Genomic DNA, 9,627 nt, shown 5'->3' with positions numbered 1-9,627 from the left:
GTACTACAGGTGGTTAAAAATTTAGACGCACATTACTCATTTGAAGAAACTTAAAACTACAAGTAGAATTGACCCCATTTCAATTAACCTGACAATGTTTGTATCAATTAAAATGTAGAACTGTAACTTAAACATGCAAATGAATAAGATTTTACTCAAAATTTTTTTCTCTCTGCTTTTCTTAAACTTAAGGGATATATTTATACTATCTTTCGTGTTTACATTTTATCTTGCTTTTTATCGTAATTAAATTGATTGCCGATCTGAAGGCTTCGAAAAACTTCGGTGGTTTTCTATTTATATCTCAATCACCATTCGAAATAAATGAAAGAAATTAGCGATTTTGAGGTTTCGCGTGATTCTTAATTTCATGCATGAGGCGATTTTGAGCTTATGTTTTTCAGGTGTATATAATATGGATATGATTACTATTATATATAATATTAATGTTAATATTATAATAATAAAATTGTGTATTGATATTTATGACTAGTTGAATATCTTTTAATAGAAATAGTTCAACTTTCAACTAAAACAATTAGTTTTCTCAAAAAAAAAAAAAGAAATTGGAATAAAATACGTAAATTGAACATTTTTGTTTAAAATTGTTTGCAATAAAATAGTTAAATTTTTAAACAAAAAGTAAAATCTTCATTCAAAAAGCTGAATTGTAAACCAAAAAAAAGGCATTTTAATCAAATACATGAACTTTGCACAAAAGAAATTTATTTTCCACCAAGACTAATTTTCTATACAAAAAATTAATGTTTAATCATTGTTAAATTTTCGACAAAAAAGATTAATTTTTTTGTAGTTAAAAAAATAATTTTTAAAGAAAAACAAAAAGAATTTTGTACAAGATAGTTAAAAATCCTCAAGTATTTCAAAATCCTTTAAAATCTCTTGAAATTCTTTAAGGCTCTTGAAAATTCCTTGCAATTTTTAAAATACCCTAAAATATTTCAAATCCTTTAAAATGTGATACTAAGTTATTGAAATAAATAAAAAATTCCTTCGATTCTAATAAAATATCCTAAGATATGTCAAATCCTTTAAAATCTCATATTAAATCAATTTCATCAATTGAAAATTCCTTGGAATGTTTTAAAATACTCAAAAGTACTTCAAAACCTTCAAAATATTTTAAAACACCTTGACAACTTTTAAATATTTGTATAGAACTTTGGAATTTTTTAAAATAACTCTGCTAAAATTGTTAAAATTCTTTGCAATTCCTTTAAATTATAAAAATGAATTGAAAATTCATTGACGTCTTTTTAAACATCCTCAAATATTTAAAATATTTTTAAATCTTTTGAAATCTCCCGAAAATTTGCAAAGCTCTTAAAAATTCCTTGCTATTTTAAAAGTACCCTAAAATATTTCAAATGTTTTAAAATCACATACTACATTATTGAAATAAATTGAAAATTCCTTGAAATCTATTAAAATATCCTAAAATATAACAAATTTTTCACAATCTCCTATTAAAATACCGTTATCAATTGGAAATTCCTAAGAACATTTTTAAATACTCTCAAATATTTTAATCTCTTTAAAATATTTTGACATACCTTGAACTTTTTAAAAAAGATTTTTAAAGTACTTTTGCATTTTTTTTAATAACCCTTAAAAATTTTTTTTATTCTTTGAAATTTCTGTAAATTATAAAATTAAATTGAAAATTCCTTGACATCTTTTAAAACATCCACAAAAATTTAACATCCTTAAAAATCTCTTTAAGTTTTGTAAAGCGTCAGAATGAAATTTGAAAAAGAGAAGAGCTTCAAAACGTTGAATTTTAAAATGTTTGTAGATTAGAATTTTGAAAATGGGATCAATAAAAATTCACAGCTTTCGAAATTTAATTTTCAAAAATTTTCAACTATTCAATAACAATAATTTTTAACTCGATGGGATTCAAGTCTTCAAATTCTAAATTGTAAATTTGAAAGTTTTTCAATTGGGCAATCTCTAAATGAAATTATTTCAGACTGAAATTTAGAAAACAGAAAAATTGCAAAATATTAAAAATGTAAATATTTGTAGATTAGTTAAACTATTAAATTAAAGTTTTAATAGAAATTACTCGAGTTAAAGTTTAACTATTTCTAAAACTTTTTTTGTATATAATTGTTATAATTTTTGTATATAATTGTATATAAAATTATTATATATCCTTTAACTATACAATTCAAATTTTGAAGGCTTGAATCCCGTCAAGTTAAAAATTATTCATATTATTGATCTATTTTTGTTAACAATTTAGTTCTTGGGTTGTAAATTCCGTTTTTTCGTTAAAATTTAATTTCGTTCTTGTTAAAAAATTTAATATTTTGTGATAACTTCTTTTTTCGGTTAATAATCATATTTTTACGGAAAATATAAGTATCCCTATTTTGGTTGAAGCACTATCTTTTTTCGTTGAAAATTCATGTATTTTGTTGAATATTCGTCTCTTTTGGAATAATTATTATTCTTTATGTTTGTATACTTTTTTGTTAAAAATCGATCTTTTCTAATTCTAAATTGATTTATTTCTTCATTGAAAATTGAACTATTTGATTCAAAATTTTTTTTTGCTTGGAAATTGACCGTTTTTAGTTAAAAATTCATCTCTTTTGGAATTAAATTATTCTGCTTGTTTGAAAATGCATCTATTTTGGTTAAAAATTATTTTTCCTTTGTTTTTGAAAATTATACTAATTTATTTTTTAAACAAATAATGTAACCGTTTTTCGTTGAAAATTGATCTATTTTTTCGAAATTCGTTTTCTCATTATTACAAGCTTGATTTAAAAAAAATTTTGAATTGATGCTTTCGGTAGAAAATGATTGGTCTGAACATTAAATTATTTGTTTTCAAATTAAATTTTTTGCTTTAAAATTTAAATATTTGGTGAAACTTTGTTTTTTTTGCGGGTAATAATTATTTTTTTACTGTTGATAATTTTCCCTTTTTGGTTTAAACTTTTTTACTTAAAATTTAATTCCTTTGTTTGAAAATTGAAGTATTTTGTTGAAAATTCAATTTTTTATCCAAACATTTGACTAGTCCATTTTTGATTCAATATTTTTGCTTTAACTTAATTTGTATCTAAACAGGTAAAATTTTAAACAAGAAGAATAAAGAAACGAATTTTAATTTAACACAATAAGTTACGAATAAACCAAAAATGTATTAGTTAAATTTTCGACAAAAAATGGAATTTTAACAACATAATTCAATTTTTAACCAAATAATTTAACGTTTGAACAAAAATTAAGGAGTTAAATTATGAGTTCAAAGAATTAATTCTGAATAAAAAAAATCGAATTTACAACAAAGTAGTGAAATTTTCAAACAAAGAAATGAATTTAAGAATAAAAATACAGACATTCTTCGAAAAGAAAAAGAATTTTGAACACCACGCGGTCGCTTTCTCCCTTCGAAAAATCTATAAGCGAGATTTCGCAACAAAATTTGCACGAATACAATTCGAAATTCTTTTTATTGCACAAGTTGAATTGGCATTCAACGCAAAATCCGTGCGACTTTCGCGTGAAAATTTCAACAAACTTTTTGAAACTATAACTTTTGAATTCAAATATTCTCTAAAATTTTGAAATTTTGTTTGTCTTCGAAAAATTCAAAGCAAGAAAACTCTTTAGACTTGTAAAAATTGGGAAAAACTTTAGAAATTGCTCTGAAATTCTAAAAAATTTTGAACTTTAGTAATTTCAATTTCCATACCTTTCACAAATTCTTTTATATTTTAATGTAGCACAATTGCTTCGTTAGTATTCAAAGTATTGGATGTGCTATGTCAAAGAAGAAAACAAGTCTAGGTATTCGGTTGACGATTCTTTATTCACAAGTTGAAAATTTTTTAACGTAAGTTATTCTACAAATTAGGCACAAGCATCTATCAATTTGTTCTTGCACTTTTTCAGTCTCCTTCGCTATCACTGACACCGCTGGCTAAACCGCAGTCGATGGTTTTGTCATCTGAGTTTAACTCTTCATAAAATGTCCTACATCCCTCTGGAATAAATTCCATCAAGTCCATTAAATCTTCATACTTAGCTTTCGTGATCGGTCTCCCGAAAGGAAAAAGATAGACCAAACCTGTATTGATGAAATCATCCTCGCTGACATTCTTTTTTTGGATGTCCAAAATCTTTGTGCTTCCGCCATACTTTTCCGCATCGTACGACATTTCTATTGTAAAAGTTTTTTCTTTCTGGTAAACTAGCGATCGGCAAAGCAGCCAGTTGATCTTTTCCTTATTGACGTCTTGCTTCGGTTCGTTCGGTTTCGTTCGGCAATTGCTTCCTTTTCACGACTTTTTTTCTCGATGAATGAAAAACATCGATCACAGCTGATGTAGGTGTGCCCTGATAGAAAAAACCGTTGCGCGATGAAGTCGACATTGCTTGAAGCTAGAAAATGTTTCAGCATCAACGCAACTTTGATATTGCGGTTCTGGCCTCCACAGCTGTCCGAGTACAGGATAATTTTCTTGACTTCTGGTTGAAGGCGGGTTCTCAAACGATTCAATAAACAAGAACCAATTTCCTGACCACCACGAGAAGCCACGTTCTCTGTCCAAACATACATATACCCTGTAACACAAAAACGCATAAATTTATCAGTAACTTTATTAGTGGTCTAATTGCTTGTATGTAAAACAACTATATATGTTTTAAGTCTTCGAACTTTTTTTCTTTCTTAGTTGGAAAATTTTGAAATATTCAAATCAAGGCATAGCTGCCAGAATACCTTTTTTTGAACCTTCAAATTTTGTATCTTTTATGTGAGAAAGTTTCTATTTTTATTGGTTTTTGATCTATCTTTTAAAAACTACTCATCTAAAATTTGTTGAGAATTAGGAGTTAATTTACACTTAATTAGGAATTCAGATTTTTTGAGATTCAGATTTGCTTGAGTTATTGTCGTAGGATTTTTGCCGAGTTCTGATATTTCAACAGTTTTCAAGTGTTTTAAAACAGTTTTTACGAATGGTTTTGAGTATTTTTTAAAAATTTTATACCTTTTTTCTGCACTTCGTCATAAATGCACAGGTTGTATGTCCATAGTTATCGTTTGTAAAAAGTGCTGTTAACGGACTGGAAAGCTGTTGCGAGGGCCTTTTGCAAATCAAAAGTCATCACAGCGGTGTCTGTCCCTTCCATAGCGACGTCTTCTTTAAACTGGGACTGTATTTGCATGCTCAATTACCAGTGTTCCGGCTGCAATTTCATGGTGCTTTCTCGCTGTTCTGGAGAAAGAAGAGGGTTTTGTAGAATCGCTTTAAAACTATCGCACTTTTTGCAGGTATCTGCATAGCGTCGTTTAAAACTAAGGTTGTAGTCGGTATGAAAAATCTAACGAAAAATGTAGTTAGACACGTGAATCAAACCCTTTTCTAGACACCAAGATGTATACAAATCGAAAAGCTTTTTCAGAGTCAAATCAGGAGGGAGATACTTTCTTTGGGACAAGGATCTTCTATAGTGCGATTCGTACTTCGGAATTTTATTGATGAATTCGTGGACCCCATTTCTGGCCACGGTACTGGTTTTGTTTGGCGGTGTTGGTCTTTCACGCCTTTCAGATGCACTTGGGTTGGAAATTGCGGATTTTATGGCTCTGTAAACTCATAAACTCCTTGACCATCGACCAACTGATACTCGATCTTCATCTCCCTCTTGTGCAGTGGAATAATAGGCAAAACATTTTCTTTATTCTTTTTTTTTGGTTGGCGACGCCGTAGTCGAAGCCCGAAAAATCAAAGTTTTTTGGGTCGCGTCCGAATTATCATAAAATGCGGTGAACAGTTGCTGTTGTCTTAGGATGTCTATTTTTTGTGAACAGAATATTCTGCATTTGCATAATATTTGAGCCTTGAACTTTTTAGCTTTGATTATCCTTCCCGATTTTGTTCGTCTTTCCAGTCCTCGTTGGACATTCTGTTTATTTATTTGCCTTGCATGGTTCTGAAGTTGCCTTTTTCTTTTTGTTAATCACAGTGGTTGCACCGGTTGAATAGTTTCTGCAAAACATACAAATTACGTTGCAATATTCAATATCTATAGGAATTTCCAGTAATCTAGTTCTGAACTTAAAAAAAAAACACAAAGCTTCGAAACATTCAGAACTCAAAACATTCCAGAACTCTCAAATTTCTGGAACCGCAGAACTTTTAAGCTTCAAAATTCTTTTAAAACATGAAAGACTTCTTAAATTTTCGAAAGTATAAAACTTTCACTGTTTCTAACTTTCAATATGCGATTTTGAATTTTTTGCCAGCGTAAGTCGTCTTTGAAATTCTTTAAGCCTTTTCGAAATCATAACATTTCTATGAAATCTTTTAAAATTTTTGTCAAATATTTGCAACCCTCGAAATCTGTAAAATCCTTGAAATTTTGGTGAAATTGGTTGACATATTTTGAAATTTGTAAGAAATCTTTTCAATATTTGCGAAAGCTTTTTTAATCTTTGTTTAATCTTTTGGGTTCGTTTAAAATCATTGAAGTCTTTTGAAATCTTCTGAAATTACTTGAAACGTTTCGAAAAAGTTCAACATATTTGAATTATTTCTGAAATTTTTCGTATTAGTTTCAAATCATTGATATATTTTTCATTTGTTTTAAATATTTGTAAATCTTAGAAATCTAGAATATACCTTTTTTTAAATCTTTAAAGTCTTTAGAAATGTTCAAAAAGTTTGGGGAAAAAATGTAACTATTTGGTAGATAATTCAGAAATTTTGTTGAAAAGTAATCCTTTATGATTAAAAATTCGTCTTTTTGGATTAAACATTCAATTTTTTTGTCGAAATTTATTTTTTGTTTAAAAATTTATGTTTTGATCGTGAAAAGTCAACTGAAATCTTTTTCAACCGAAACTTCAACTAATTTTTTTTTTAATTTATCTTTTTGAACTAAGAGTTCATTTGCTTTAGCATAAATTTTATTTTGTTATGGAAAATGCAATATTTTAGTAAAAAATTCTTCTTCTTTACTTGAGTACTTAAATATTTCGTTTAAAAGATTTGGTTGAATCTCTTTGTTAAGAAATCATTTTTTTCAGATTTATACTTTTATTAGAAAATTCATCTCTTTGGTTGGAAGTTTAACTATTTTATTGAAAAATAATCTTTTTTAATTGAAAATTCAACTACTTGGGCAAAAGTTAAACTATATTATTAAAAATGTATTTCCTTGTATTGAAGGCTTATGTATTTGGATGCAAATTTAACTGCTTAGTGAAAACCCTTTCTTTTGTTTAAAATTAACTTTCAACTGAATATGTATCTTTTATATAAAAAACTTTTTTATTTAAAAATTCTCCTTATTTGGAAAAAATAGATTAGTTATGAGTTTCATTTTTTTACTGAGATATAAAGACACTTTTTTAGGAATTTTGAAAATTATTACGGAGAGGTAGGGGGTGTACAGCTTGCCTATAATCGGTTAGGTAGTTTAACTACGACCCCCCGTAAGATTATTTTGAAAGAGATGTTTCTTTCATAATAGACTAAAAGATTAAAGTTAATTTTCGCATTTTAATCAAATAACTGTTTTGAAGGAAGAAAATAAATTATTTCACGGTTCTCAAACAAATTGAAGGAGAACTCCAGGTTTACTAAGTTTTTAAGTTCGCTAGACACCTTAGGCAACTTAACACTTTTAACATTTCTTTCAATATCCTATATCCACGAAACCTTCGAACTAATTTTTTAACTGTACTTTTTTTTATTTTTACTGAAAAGACTGAAATTCGCGAACTTTTTTAACTCCCTGAATTTATTGTACATCCGAAATGCCATGAATATTTTTTATAGCTTAATTTTCTGAAGCACGGGAAGCCTAAAATTGTCTAATTTCTGAAATAATAAAAACTCCAATATTCGTTTACTTAGAAACTTAAAAAACTTGTCTGACTCACAAACTTTAAAAATGCCAAAGCTTCAGAACATGCAGAACTTGAAATATACAAAAACTTAAAGATTCTAGAATCTCAGAACCTATCAACTTTGAGATTATTATCAAGTTTAACATTTTTTGATCATTTTTAAGAATATGTAAGTTTTAAAGTTTTAGTAACTCACAAAATTTATGAAAAAGTATAAAATTTCATTATTATTTTCATGCATGGCACAAAAATTCAACATTTATAAAAATTTTTAAGCTTAAAAGCTTCCAGAAATTAAACATTTTGTAACTTCAAAACGTCGAAACTGGGAAATACTTTGAAATCTTGCAATCCTAAAATCTCTAGGAATTTAAAAATTGCAAAATTTACAACACTTACAAAATTCTTCGAAAGTTTATAAATTTTCAAGTGGGTATATCTAAAAACATCAGAATTCTTAAAGTTTCAGAAATTTGAGGATTTTTATTCATTGCTTAATTTTTCGATCACATCTTGAAAAAATTAAAAATTCCACATTTTCAACTATTTTCGAAGCTCATACACTTCCATCACATGAAATTGGAATTATGTTGTAATTCATAGCTCAATATTTTCCGGCTAAAAAGGTTTAAATTCCAGAACTTCTAAAATCTTCGAAACTTCAGCATTTAAACAAATCCAAAATTATAGAAATACAAAATCTTTTAATTTCAGGTTTCTTCGAATAACAACATTTTTTCAACAATAAAAATCAACATTCTGAATTTAACAATTCGAAATTTTTAATTTTTCATTTGTATCTTATTTTTTTGTTTACTAAAAATAATACTATTATAATAATTTGAAATTAAACGACGTGCGATAAATATGAAATACAGCGAGTTTTAATTGAAAAAATATTGAAATCGCGAAACGAAAATAATTAATTGCGTTCTTAGGGATGTGCAGAAACATTTTCTTTTTTTAATAAAATAAAATTTAATATTCTCAAGTATACTTTTTTCAGTAGCAAGGAATTTATGAAAAAACGAACACATTCAGAATACCCTTAAAAATTGTGGGAGAATATGCAGGTAATTATAACTATTAACGTACCTTCATTTCCGAAACCCTCATTATCACCCTCATTCTCGTTGGTTTTCCATAATTCTTCGCCTGATTCATAATAAGAGAAGTCATCTGACGTGAATTGATATGGATCTTGGATATTTTCTGATGCAAAACAATCTAAGTTAATCAATCATTTCAAATGACTTGTACAATAATACATTAATACAATGATTATAAATGAATAAAATTTTTCAGTTTAATAACATTTAACTTAAAATTATCGGACAAATCCATGATTAAAATAGAAAACTTCTAATACCACTATGAATCGTGAAAAATATACGCATTCAAATGTTTACAAGTTTCAGCCTGACTGAGCCTGGTACTGCCGGGAGAGGAGTGGGAATCGTCAAGGAGGGAGAGCGTGGTGTAAAGGAGCAGGGTGGGGGGAACCTTCTCCCTTTATTCTTGTGTCGTTTTACCTCTCGCGAATTCTTAGGTCGTTTTTGTTCTCGCGTGTTTTTACGTCGCTTTTGCACAACTATTTTTTTTAGTTCGCTTTTGCTCTGAGCATGTCAATTTAGCGTCTGAAACATTAGGGAATTTAAGGGATATATACTTATAGCATTGTCCATCTTTGTCTAACGCCTTGAAAAATTGCTTCATGAGCCCAAGCT

This window comes from Belonocnema kinseyi, chromosome 3 (genome assembly GCF_010883055.1).
Source record: "Belonocnema kinseyi isolate 2016_QV_RU_SX_M_011 chromosome 3, B_treatae_v1, whole genome shotgun sequence".
In the NCBI taxonomy this organism is placed as follows: Eukaryota; Metazoa; Arthropoda; class Insecta; order Hymenoptera; family Cynipidae; genus Belonocnema; species Belonocnema kinseyi.
The sequence above is the reverse complement of the archived record's forward strand: the minus strand, read 5'-3'. Positions refer to the sequence as shown.